Genomic DNA, 13,270 nt, shown 5'->3' on the forward strand with positions numbered 1-13,270 from the left:
TCGAGATTGGTATTTTCCTATCTCTTCCGACTATATTCAGGACTTCATCCATGAATTTAAATCATTATGTTCAAATGCCTTCACCGATGGTTTGATTGACAGAGACACTTATAATTTTTTGAATACCAAACACCCCAAGACCCCGACTTTTTATACCTTGCCTAAGGTACACAAGAACCTTAAGCGCCCCCCCGGTAGGCCAATTGTTTCAGGAAACCAATCACTTACTGAGAATGCCAGCAGGTATGTGGACTCTTTTCTGTTACCACATGTTGTGAGACTTCCGTCTTACATCCGAGACACCACTGACCTGCTCAAACATTTGGAAGAGATTCATGTCCCTCCGGATGCCCTGCTCGTTGCCATAGATATTGAGGCCTTGTACTCAAGTATCCCGCACGACCAGGGCATCCGGATGGCTGAGTCCTTCCTTAAAGAGCAGGACCACACTACCTGGCCCCTAATGGAGTTTGTTCTCAGACTCCTTAGGTTCATACTTACCAGAAACTATTTTACCTTCCTTGATCAAATATACCTGCAAATTCAGGGGGTTGCGATGGGCACTTGCTGCGCACCTTCTTACGCCAATCTCTACCTTGGCGCTTGGGAACGACTGGTCTTCTCTGACGAAAATATGGACAGATGGCTGCCCTATATACTCATCTGGCACAGATTCATTGATGACCTGCTCATTATTTGGACGGGAACTCAAGAGGATCTGATGCTCTTTTTTGCAGCTTTAAATCATAACAATATGAATCTAAAATTCACCCATTCTTTCAATAAATTTGAGATTCCTTTTTTGGACGTGAAGATCAGCCTTTTGCCAGATGGATCTATTGATACCGATCTTTATCGCAAGCCTAGTGCTGGCAATACGATCCTATGCGCAGCAAGTGCCCATCCCACCCCCCTGATAAATAGCATTCCTTATGCCCAATATTTAAGACTTCGCAGGAATTGTTCCACGGAACACAAATTTAAAATACAAGCCAAACACTTGCAAGAACGCCTACTTGTGAGGGGCTATTCCAGAAAATTGCTCAGAAAAGCATACAATTGGGCTAAGTCCTGGTCGAGAACTGAACTTCTCTACAAAGTCAAGAACCAACAGGTCAATCAAAATGTTAGATTCATTACCACCTTTTCTGCACATGACAATCTCTTGCGTAAGATTCTCAGCAAACACTGGCCTATCCTTACCCAGGATCATACCTTGGCCAAATATCTAGGTACCAGACCTAATCTGGTATTCAGACGCGCGACTTCCTTTCGTGACCGCTTGACAAAAAGTCACTATAGACCATACAACACCCCCCAATTTTCAAAAAAAGGTACCTATCCCTGTGGATCCTGTGACAAATGTCCCTGGATCCGTTGCGGATCTAAGGTCCGATTACCCAACGGTAGATATTTTAGGCCCCAACACTTTGCTGATTGCAACACGCAAGGTGTTGTTTACTTGATGACCTGTCAATGTGGGGCCTTCTACGTCGGCAAGACGATTCGCAAGTTGAGCCAACGTATTGGGGACCACATCTACCACTCTGACGGCGGAACCATACAAACGAGTGTCACCAGGCACATTGGTTTGCATCATGGATACAATAATAAAACTGTGAAATTCACGGTTCTGGATGTCATTGCCCCAGACCCCCGCGGGGGCAATTGGGACAAGCGCATCTTACAAAAAGAAACCTATTGGATTGAGTTGCTGGATGCTATCAAACCCCCAGGAATTAATGAGGTTTTAACCTACAAACCATTCCTTGGATAGAGACTGTCTTGCATTCTTGCATTTAGACATACTACTCCACTCACACCTGGTGGGACCCCTACCCCTTGCACGTTGGTCCCTTGTTCCACCTGGCGGTCATGAGATGGGGCCACAGAGACTCTGGGAGAAATAAAAATCTAAAAATTTGCTCATTCCACAGACGGAATTGTGCCTTTGTAAGGCTTTTTTTTGATAACCGCTCCCTGGGAGCTATATTTATTTATTTTCTTCATGATTTGTTCCTGACCAATCCTCATTTTGGACCCTTGTGGCCATTTCCATAAATTGTTGATACATTTGTGGAAAGGTAATTTGTGATACTTTATATTGTATACAGCGTGACGGTCCTTGGCTGGTGATGTTTCCCTTCCCCTCCTGTATCTCTCTCCCCTCCCCCCCCTTTTTTTTTTTTTTTTTTTTCGTCCTTTCTTCCCAGCCACGGATCGCCACATCATTGCTAAATGGAGTGCTTCATGTATGCTGCATTGATTGCTGCACTAGGTGTATGACTTTGTATACTTTGTTGTTTATATGTTAATTCTTTTTTTGTTTGTGTGTCATCCATTCACATGCTTTTTTTGCTCCTTTTGTCTCTATCTGCAATGCACGCTCATCTACCCCTCCGATCGCCTGGTTTGCTTTGCCCCTGTGATTGGTTGGAGAGCCCTGGCTCCTCCTCTCGCTTCCCACGGATGTGTGATCCTCGGATGGAGGTGCGGGATGTGGAGGTATGATTACCTCCACTTCCGCTCTCCATGGCTGCACGCGGCTGCGTGGTGCGGCCGAGTCCAGTGCAGCACTATGCGCGCTTCCGGTGCGCGCATCGTTGAGGATCTGACCCACGCCGTGGCGCATGTCTATGACGTGCGCTCGGCGTCGGGTTGAGGTAGTATATAAGCGGGAGGTTTGGCGTTTCATACCCTTGTGAGAAGGCCATGCTTTCCATCTGAACACATGTGGGTAAGTATGTGTTGCTTGTGATGCCCGGAGGTCTGTTGTTTGATCGATGGCCATGCCTGGAGGTTTGCTATCATACGAACCCCGAGGCTATGTCTCAATTTCAAACTATTTCTGTATCTTCCCTTTAGGTGCTCTGTGCTACTTGGTCAACTCTATCTGGATACCTGTAGATGGTTCCTTCTGGCGTACCTCAGAACGAGCATGACAATTAGACACTACCCACTGCAGCTGTAGACGCTTAGTTGCTTTTTCCTCAATCGGCCTCTCCATATTTTATCAGCATTCTCTGTGAGGTAGTCATCTCTTTCACGTTTTCCTTTCTTTTCATTCATTTGCTTTCCCTTTTTTGTTTTTCCTCCTCCCCCCCTTTTTTCCTACCCCCTTTTTCTCCTTTCCTTTTTTAACGCTTGCTGTGTGGTTTGTCTCCCTTTCCATTCTTTCTCCCCATCTCTTTCTTTCCCTGTGTTGCTTCTTTTGTTTTATCCCTTTTTTTCTCTCTCTTTTTTATGTTCTCTGGCTCCTTTCCCTTTTCCCTTCCTTTCGTTCTGTCCTTCTAAGTTGCTTCTTTGTCAGGATTAGTTATGCCTTTTAATATATTCTATATTTCTCTCTTTAGAGATAGGAGCTTTAGGGTTCCAAATCACTCTGTCTCATTATCGAGTCATATATAATTCAGTACCATTAAAGGTAAATTTATTGCCTTTTAAGTTCTATTTTTACTTTTACTTGCCTTAGCAAACACTTCCCTTGGATATCCCTTTGGAAATTTTTGATGTGTTCTCTCTTTTCATTTTTCGAACCCTACTGGTATCCCTCGGGGTACCTCGGTTGGTTCACAACACTTACGCCATTTGACTATCCTTGTCTTATTTCTCCTCCACATCCGTGGGTAAGACGTATTGTGGGGATCCCGGGCTCTCTCCCTCCTTGGTGCACTGCCGGGTGATGATTTGCGGTGATGGGCTGTGCATTGTACACACAGGAGCCGCATGTGCATGTTTAACCATTAAGTTGTATTTTATTTGTTTATTCATTATTTGTTTTGTTTCTACATAGGTTTATTAAAACTCTCCTCTTATATAGCATGTTACAGACCCCTGAAGAAGCAGCCCTATACAGGCTGCGAAACATGTTGGGTTAATTCTCCAAGGTCTTGCACACCGGATGAGCTATAAATCTATCATTGCTTATTGTCCATACCTTTGTTACTGTACTGTTTGTACCCGCTGATATGTTTTTATACATATACAAATGTTTTCCCCTACCTGGTTTTTAATGATGTATAAATAAAATACTTGATTTTATCACCTTTTCTATGATTTTTTCTACGGTACCATTAAAATCCCACTAGCCCTCATAATATTCTTTCTTGGATCTTTGTTCTGTTCTTCTCTTTTTTTCTTGTTTTTTTCGCATTTTTCTATTTTTCGTCTCTTTGTTCTTCTTTTTTCTTCTCTTTCCTCTTTTTCTATATTTTTTTCTCTTCTCTCTTCCTGTTCCCCTTCTCTTCCCCTCCCTCTCTTTCCTTCTTCATTTTCTGTCTCTCGTCCCCCCCTTTTTTACCCAGCCTTTGTTTTTCCCCCTCCCTACATCTCTTTCCTTTCTATGCTCATCCATGGCTTTCCATGTATTTTCTGGATGAAGGCTCGAACACCTCGAGCCCCCATCCACTTTTTTTTGGTTGTCCTTTTCTACCACATATTGAGTATAGGATTATGTATATGATGGTTTTCTATTTGTGTGTGTTTTTTTTCTCTATTGGTTAAACTCGATGATGACTTTTTTTCAACTAGGTTAACTAAATAAATATGTAAGTGAGAGCAAACCAAAAGGCCCATCCAAGTCAATGGTAATCCAAAGAATTTTCAAAAACATGTGCATTACAGAACTGCAAATGATGCAAAATTCATCAGAATAGTTTGGAAAGCTCCTGGCAACTCTGCCTGACTGGGGATGATGGGGTCAAGACAATAATACCATTGTGGAGAGGCAAACAGGAAATATCTTTGAAGTTAATGGGAATTTGAACCAAGGTCCAAAAGCATGTGCATTACTGAGCCTTTGCTCTTTACCACTTACCGCAAAGTGACGTATCCCTACGTCGGCAAATTTTGCGGTATTATACCGGGATGATGCCTCTAGCTAGATGCATCACCCCAGCACCGTGATTTAGAGCCAACGGTCGGCTTTCCATCGGTAACGACCGATGGGGCTCGGGAGCCGCTCGATCGTTACCCAGGTGAGCGGGAGGGGACGCCCCCCCCCTCCAGCCGCCTTCCGTGACTTCGCTCGGGGCTCCCGTCCCACCGGGAGAACCAAGCACCCAGCCGGCGCGTCCGATCGAGTCTCCGATGACGTAACCCGGAGGCGGCATCCATGACGTCACTTCCGGGCTACTCTGCTGCAAAAGGCGAACGGCTGTATGCAAAAATGCTGTTTGCAGTGTTTTGCATACATGAAAGTGTAGTGGAGGGGTCTAGGGTCTTTTACACCCTCAATCCCTCCATAAAGAGTACCTGTCACTGCATGTTGGTGTCACAAGGGATGTTTACATTGCTTGTGACCGCAATAAAAGTGATCAGATTTTTATTTTTTTTTAAAAACCTGTAATAAAGTTAAAATAAAATAAAATAAATAGGAAAAAAAAAACAATTTAGCCGCCCCCGTCACCGTTAGCTCGCACACGAAAGAAAACGTATACGGAAGTCGAGCCGCAAATGAAATCGCTGTTCAAACCACACATGTGAGGTATCGCCGCACTTGCCAGAGAGTGAGCAATAATTAAAAAAAAGAGCTACACTCTAACTCTAAACTGGTAACCGTTAAAAAAATTGAAAGCGTCGCCTATTGAGATTTCTATTGACCGTAGTTTGTCGCCATTCCACGGGTGTGCACAATTTTAAACCGTAACATGTTAGGTATCTATTTACTCGGCGTGTCATCATCTTTCGCAATATACAAAAAAATGGGCTAACTTTACTGTTTAGTATTTTTTAAATGCAGTGAAATGTGATTTTTCTTATTTTTTCCAAAAAAATGGCGTTTTAAAGACTGCTGCGCAAATACCACGTGACAAAAAATATTGCAATGACCGGCATTTGATTCTCCAGAGTATTTGCTAAAAAAATATGTATAATGTTTGGGGGTTCTAAGTAGTTTTTTAGGAAAAAAATACTGATTTTAACTTGTGAACAAAAAGTGTCCGAAATAGGTCTGGGGCTTAAGTGGTTAACCACTTGCCGCCCGCCCACCGTCAAATGACGGCGGGACGGTGCGGCCATTGTTCTGGGCGGACGTTATATGACGTGACCCATTCAAGCAGGGCAGGCGTGCGATCGTGTGCGCGCCGCCCTGCACTGCCGGTGTCGGCGTGTCCCCGCGACACAGCCGGTCACCGGCAGGGGGGAAACAGCCAATGGGCGTGGCTGTTTCCCACATGATCGGCTGTGTTCCAATGACACAGCCGATCACAATAGGAAAGCCCAGAAGATGACCGCGCATGCGCGATCGGGAGCGCGCAGCGCGGTCATGTCGGTGGCTCTGTGTTCCCTAGGAACACAGCTAGTCACCGGCAGTAGTAAACAGTCACCGACAGTGACTGTTTACTATGTGATCGGCTGTGAATCCATTCACAGCCGATCACACGATGTAAACACAGAGCAGTAACTCACTGTTACTAGCTCTTCTCCCCTCATACAGTTTCCAGTGTGAGGAGAGCAGAGCTAGAAACAGTGAGTTACTGCTCTGTGTACCTGTCACAAAGTAAAAGCACAAAAATAAAGGTCACCACACAGTCCTCAGCCCCCCCCCCAATTGCACCTGTCAACCAACAGTCACCTCATCAGTGCCCAGAAATTGACACCCATAACATTCACATGTGAGCGTAGCAATCGCGGGCAGAATCACCGTGACTCTGCCCACAATCCGGCACTTACTGACCGCCTAACAACTTTATACGTCGGTCATTAAAAGCTAAATACTGGGGTTATGGCAGCAGATAGCTGCCATAACCCCAGTATTTTTTTAAACGGCGAGCGGTCGGCTTTCAGATAACGGTGGTCCCAGTGGCGGATTTGCCGCGGAATTACCCTTACAGTGCAGGGGAAGAGGTGCCCCCCCCCCCTCCCGCCGCGTCCCAGACGTTTTCCCAGCTTACCGGACCCGCCGGCAGCGGAGAAAACTATCCGGTCCCGGATCCTCAGAGACAGGAAGTGGAGTGAGGGCAAGATGGCCCTCACTCGACTCTATGGTCTTGGAGGACCGGAGCTACGTCAAAAGTCGTTGCCTAGCAACCGGTTTAAAGGGCTGCTTTTTTTTTATTTCTTTTTCAACAATTTTTATTTTTTCCTTTTTTAGTGTAGTTGTGAGGTCTGAGGTCTTTTTGACCCCAGATCTCACAATAAAGAGGACCTGTCATGCCTATTTTTATTACAAGGGTTGTTTACATTCCTTGTAATAGGAATAAAAATGATCAAAACATTTTTTTTTAAAACTGTGTAAAAATAAAAAAATAATAAATAAAATAAATGCAGTGCAGAAGCGAATGCATACGCAAGTCCCTCCCACATATGTAAACGGTGTTCAAACCACACATGTAAGGTATCGCCGTGATTGTTAGAGCAAGAGCAATAATATGAGCCCTAGACCTCCTCTGTAACTCTAAGCTGGTAACCTGTAGAAATTTTTAAAATGTTGCCTATGGGGATTTTTAAGTACCAATGTTTGGTGCCATTCTGTGAGCGTGCGCAATTTTGAAGCATGACATGTTGGGTATCTAATTACTCGGTGCAACATTATCTTTCACATTATGGAAAAAAATTGGGCTTAATTTACTGTTTTCTTATTTTTTTATTAAAAAAAGTGAATTTTTTTCAAAAAAATTGAATTTGGAAGACTGCTGCGCAGATATGGTGTGATAAAAAATATTGCAACGATCTCCATTTTATTCTCTAGGGTCTCTGCTAAAAAAAAATTATAATGTTTGGGGGTTCTAAGTAGTTTTCTAGCAAAAAAAATGATTTTAGCTTGTAAACACCAAGTGTCAAAAATAGTCTTAAAGTGGATAAATGGACAACTTTGTGTAAAGTGCTACTTGGATGTTAGGCCTCTGTATGTGGCTAGGCTGTGTAAAAGTTTTACACATGTGGTATCGCCATACTCAGGAGGAATAGCAGAATGTATTTTGGGGTGCAATTTTTGCTATGTACATGCTATGTGTTGGAAATATTTCATAAATGGACAACTTTGTGTAAAAAGAAAATGCATTTTCATTTTCTTTCCACAGTTTCCAAAAACTTGTGGAAAAAAATGACATGTTCAAAAGACTAATTATGCCTCAAAAATTATACGTTGGGGCGTTTGCTTTCCAAAATGGGGTCATTTTATGGGGGTTTCCATTGTCCTGGTGCTCCAGGGCCTTCAAAAGTGCGATAGGTTGTCAGGAAATTATATGTGTAATTTATGCTCCTAGAATGCCGGACGGTGCTACTTGGATGTTAGGCCTCTGTATGTGGCCAGGCTGTGAAAAAGTCTCACACATGTGGTATCGCCATACTCAGGAGGAGTAGTAGAATGTGTTTAGGGGTGTAGTTGCAAGTATATATATATGCTGTGTGAGAGAAATAACCTGTTTATACGTCAATTTGTAAAAAAAATAAAAAAATATTCATTTTGCAAAAAATTGTGGGAAAAAAGTTACAACTTCAAAAAACTCACCATGCCCCTTATTAAATACATTGGAATGTCTACTTTTAAAAAGGGGTCATTTTGGGGGTATTTGTACTTTCCTGACTTTTTAGTGTCTCAAGAAATGAGATAGGCCTTCAGTACATCAGGTGTGATCAAGTAAGGTTAATTTTCAATGATTAGCGCCATAACTTGTGGACTCTAGAACTTTCACAAAGACCAAATAATATACTCTATTTTTTTTTTTACCAAAGATAAGTAGCAGTATAAATTTTGGCCAAAATTTGTGAAGAAAAATGACTAATTTGCAAAATTGTATGACAGAAACAAAGAAAAATGAGTTTTTTCACAATATTTTCAGTATTTTTTTATTTATAGCACAAAAAATAAAAAACCCAGTAGTGATTAAATACCATCAAAAGAAAGCTCTATTTATGTGAAGAAAAGGACACAAATTTTTTATGGGTACAGTGTTGCATGACTGAGTAATTGTCATTCAAAGTGTGAGAGCGCTGAAAGCTGAAAATCGGTCTGGGCAGGAAGGGGGTGAAAGTGCACTGTAGGCAAGTGGTTAAGCAAAGGGTGCCTAGACAACTGCAGAACTATATTTATTGCAAAAAAAAAAAACTCTTTGAGCAACCTTCAGTCCCTTTTACCCAGAAGTCTTCAGGAAATTTGAACTGCACAAAAGAAAAAAAAAACTCACTGAAGTTTGAATTTGGCTTAGGACATCCAAATTAGTAAAATGCGGTTGAATATAATTTCTTCTGAATGTTGGGATCAATTTTACTAATAACAAATTTCAGGAGATGGCAGGGGGCGAGACTTAGCTCATGAAACGTATTAATCGTTAAGGTACTCTGCAGAAGATCAAAAGTGACTTGCAAGCCCATGGAGGTTCCTACATTACAAAGCAAGTATCCACTAACTAACTTAAGAAAAATCAATATTAGGAGAAAAAAGTTTATAGATGGGTTTCTAAAGTGTTGGGTTAAAGATAACTTTAATATGGTATACAGGCGCAAATACCGGTACTGCTGATGGTTTAAGGACCTTCTACGGCCCTGTCCAGCTCTTCTAGAGTAACTGTCTGTCTCCTGGAACCTCCCCCATGCTCTTGGGTTTTTCCTCTGTGTGAATACATACTGTATATAAGTGTGTGTCTTCAGCTACCCTGTAAAGGCTATGGCTAGGCTTCTGGTGTGTTGCTGTATCTTCAAGGAGGAAAGATCTGCCTCCAGTTAATGTAAAAAAGACAGGAGAAAAGGAAACAAACACCCACATGGCTACCTCTTCAGAAAATGTATAAGTATGAAGAACATACAAGTAAAAGCATTGCACCTGTTATCCACCCCCCCAAGCCAAAGACCCCCATTCACTTCATTGTCCACTACCCCGCAGGAGGTGGGAGCAGACCATCTCCTACCAAGCGTAAAAGGGTGTATCAGTCCCAGGGACAGCGACTAAATCCACATCCTTATTCAAACATTGTAAAAAAAGAGGAAGCTTGTAGGAGATCTAACCCTCACACCCATGAGAAATGGACTTTAAAGGATGTAGAGTTGCTACACATACATGAGCACATCAAATTGTAATCATTTGTATAAAAGGATACATTTTATTCACATACAAACAGATAAAAAGGAGATCATAAAATACACAATACTTGAACAGTGTAACCCCAGAACAACTCAAAGGGTTTGTTATATCATCTACTTCATTATGTAGTTGTTATCAAACATGGTCAGGAGGTCTAACGTGTTTCGCAGAACATGTTGTTCACACATCGCTTCCTCAGAGACCCTCCATGTTAGTCAAATTATTAATGAAGACAATATCAATCAGTGGAAATCTGTCAATTGTTTGGGCATGTGCAGCATGCAAAGACAGTGACTCATCACCAGCCTAATAGCCAACCGACGACGTAGTAGCTTAGTACTGGACCGTGCCTAAGGTATGCCATGTATGGGGGTATAAATGTCATTCAGTTGAGGCTAACAGATTGGATTAGATTGGATCAAAGAGATCACCAAATCTTATTATCCTCGACCATCTATAGCAGTGGTTCTCAACCAGGGTTCCTCCAGAGGTTCTTAGGGGTTCCTTGAGCAATGAGAAATTTCTGCCTCTCCTGACACCATTGATCTTTTTAACTATCTGGAAGAGGGTAATTCTACACAATGTCCACAAGTATAAGAAGCATTCATCCCACTGACCATCACACTAATGTATCATTAATTGTAAATATAATCATTTTTAGCAGGGGTTCCCTGAGACCTGAAAATTATTTCAAGGCTTTCTCCATGTTGAAAAGGTTGATAAAGGCTGATTTATAGTTTCCAATCCATCTCTGGGAGCCGCAATCCCCTAACAAGCCCCCCTACAATTCCTCTTGTTGAACGTGAAAAGTTAAAGCGGAGTTCCACCCGAAAGTGGAACTTCCGCTTTAGGCAGTTCTAACCCCCTGACATGCCACATTTGGCATGTCATTTTTTTTTTTGGGGGGGCGGGTACCTAGTTTTGACCTCCCTCCCTGCAATCTTCTGGGACATGTCAGAGGTCCCAGAAGATTGCCAGCCAATCACGACGCATAGCGCAACTCGCGCATGTGCAGTGCGTACCCGGCTGTAAAGCCGACAACTGTCACAGCCGGGTGCCCACACCAGTGATGCCAGCGCCGCAGACAGAGAGGGAGAAAAGCGAGGCTTCGGGCGGCCGCATCACTGGAACGTTGGACAGGTGAGTGTGTGTTTAGGCTGGAACTCCGCTTTAAGCTTATCCCCCACAGTAGGAAATGTCCCAAACCAATACCAGCCCCTTCAAAGGGATTTCAAATCTCATATAAATATGGAGGCCAATTGATAGATAAACCACAACACCTACAAACACTAAGCTCCCTCCACAAAATACACCCCACTGAGTGAGATCCATACTTTATACCCCTATGCAACCATACATGAAACCTTCCTATCATACCAGACTACAAATGCACATCCTGCTAAAGCATAGACAGTATGAAACCTGATAGATGTATGGATTAGCATATGATGCACATCAGCAGATGAAGATAGAAAGTCTGCATATGCCAATAAGCAACTATGATCGTAAAATGAATGGAAAGTAAAACTCATCAGCCCAATTTGATGCAACGCAAATGGACAATGAGCCGTTCTCAAATCATGGATGGATAGATGAGCTGTAGTCAAGCCGTGCATTAGAGAGTGAGTAGCAGTTGGAAACAAATTGCATGCAGGTGTAGCGTAATGTAGAGTGGGCTGTGAAACCAGTCATACAGTTATTCTATACATAGGATTGTCGGTACATCAATGAATTGAAGTTACATAGTAGGTGAGGTTAAATAAAGACAATAGTCCATCCAGTTCAACCTGTGTAGGTGTGTGTGGCCGTAATCATCTCTCATACCCCTGAATGTTCTGATCCTTGAGATGTACGTCTAAGAGCCTTTTGAAAGCCACCATACTTCCCGCAGAAACCACCTCTTGTGGTAGAGAATTCCACAATCTTGTAGCTCTAACAGTAAAGAACCCCCCACGTTGCCTGAGGTTAAAACGCTTCTCCTCTAATCGCATTGTATGCACTTGAGTCCTCATGCAATCCCTTTGACTGAATAGCTTTTTTTCTATGCCGAGATCACCATTGAGATATTTATAAATTGCTATCATGTCCCCTCTCAGGCATCTCTTCTCCAGGGAGAATAAATCAAGCGATTGCAGGCGCTCTTCATAATTAAGGTCCTCCAATCCCCTAATTAGCTTAGTTGCCCTTCTCTGGACTCTCTCCAGCTCCAGCACATCCCTCCTGAGGACCAGCGACCAGAACTGGACAGAATACTCCAGATGTGGTTGGACCAGAGTTTAATAAAGTGGAAGGATTATAGTCTTATGTCTGGAATACATCCCTTTCTTTATGCAAGCTAATATTCTTCTGGCTTTGGCAGCTGCCGCTTGACATTGCATGCTATTGCCTAGTCTATCATCTAACAAGACTCCCAGATCTTTCTCCATTTTTGATTCCCCCAAGGGTTCCCCCCCTAAAGTGTATTGGGCTTTTATGTAACTGAATAGCAGTCTAATTCACCACCATAGTTGGTTCACTGGGAAGACCATTGCAAGGTAAGTAACATGTACTATATAAGTCTGTCAGGGACACAGCAGGAAGAAAGCAGGATCTGTGTAAGTAGGTATGCCAGAGACAGACTATAGGTCCGAAACTATGACCTCTGTCAGAAGTCCAGCCTGTGCTGATAGTATAACACAGCTGATGGGGACCGCTGGTGTGTCTCCTGGTACTCACTGTGTAAAGTTCATCTAGCTGGCATCAGTATGGCAATGCCACATGTGTGCGACTTTATCATTGAACTGAATATATACCTGACATTGTATTTTGTCTATCACAAAAATCGACCAATTGTCTCAAAACCACTGTAATGATCACCTCTATACAAGGGGTCAGGGAATATGATGTAGTGTTGCTTCACCTATAGCAGTCAAATTTCCTATAAGCCAAGCGAGCCTACCCTACTGGTCTGTGGCCAGCCAGGGGTCATGAAGCCTCACAGGACAGTCAGGTGAGAATGAAAACTCTTCCTACAGGCTTTAAACAGTGCTTGGCCAGAAACTGATAGAAGTAAAAAGACTGCTATATACTGCTGATGAGAAAAGGTATTTATCAGTTTATATTTACTAAAATGATAGAATTTCCATGTTCTGTATACTGTGGGAGAGCAGATATAGTGACTGCAGGCTCCAGGGTTTAGTAACGCTTTAAATCAGCACTCCATTCCTTTTATCTCCCACCCCAGAACATGGGTGGGCACTCTTGCTTCAT

Source organism: Pelophylax lessonae, assembly GCF_965119305.1.
Source record: "Pelophylax lessonae genome assembly, chromosome: 4".
In the NCBI taxonomy this organism is placed as follows: domain Eukaryota; kingdom Metazoa; phylum Chordata; class Amphibia; order Anura; family Ranidae; genus Pelophylax; species Pelophylax lessonae.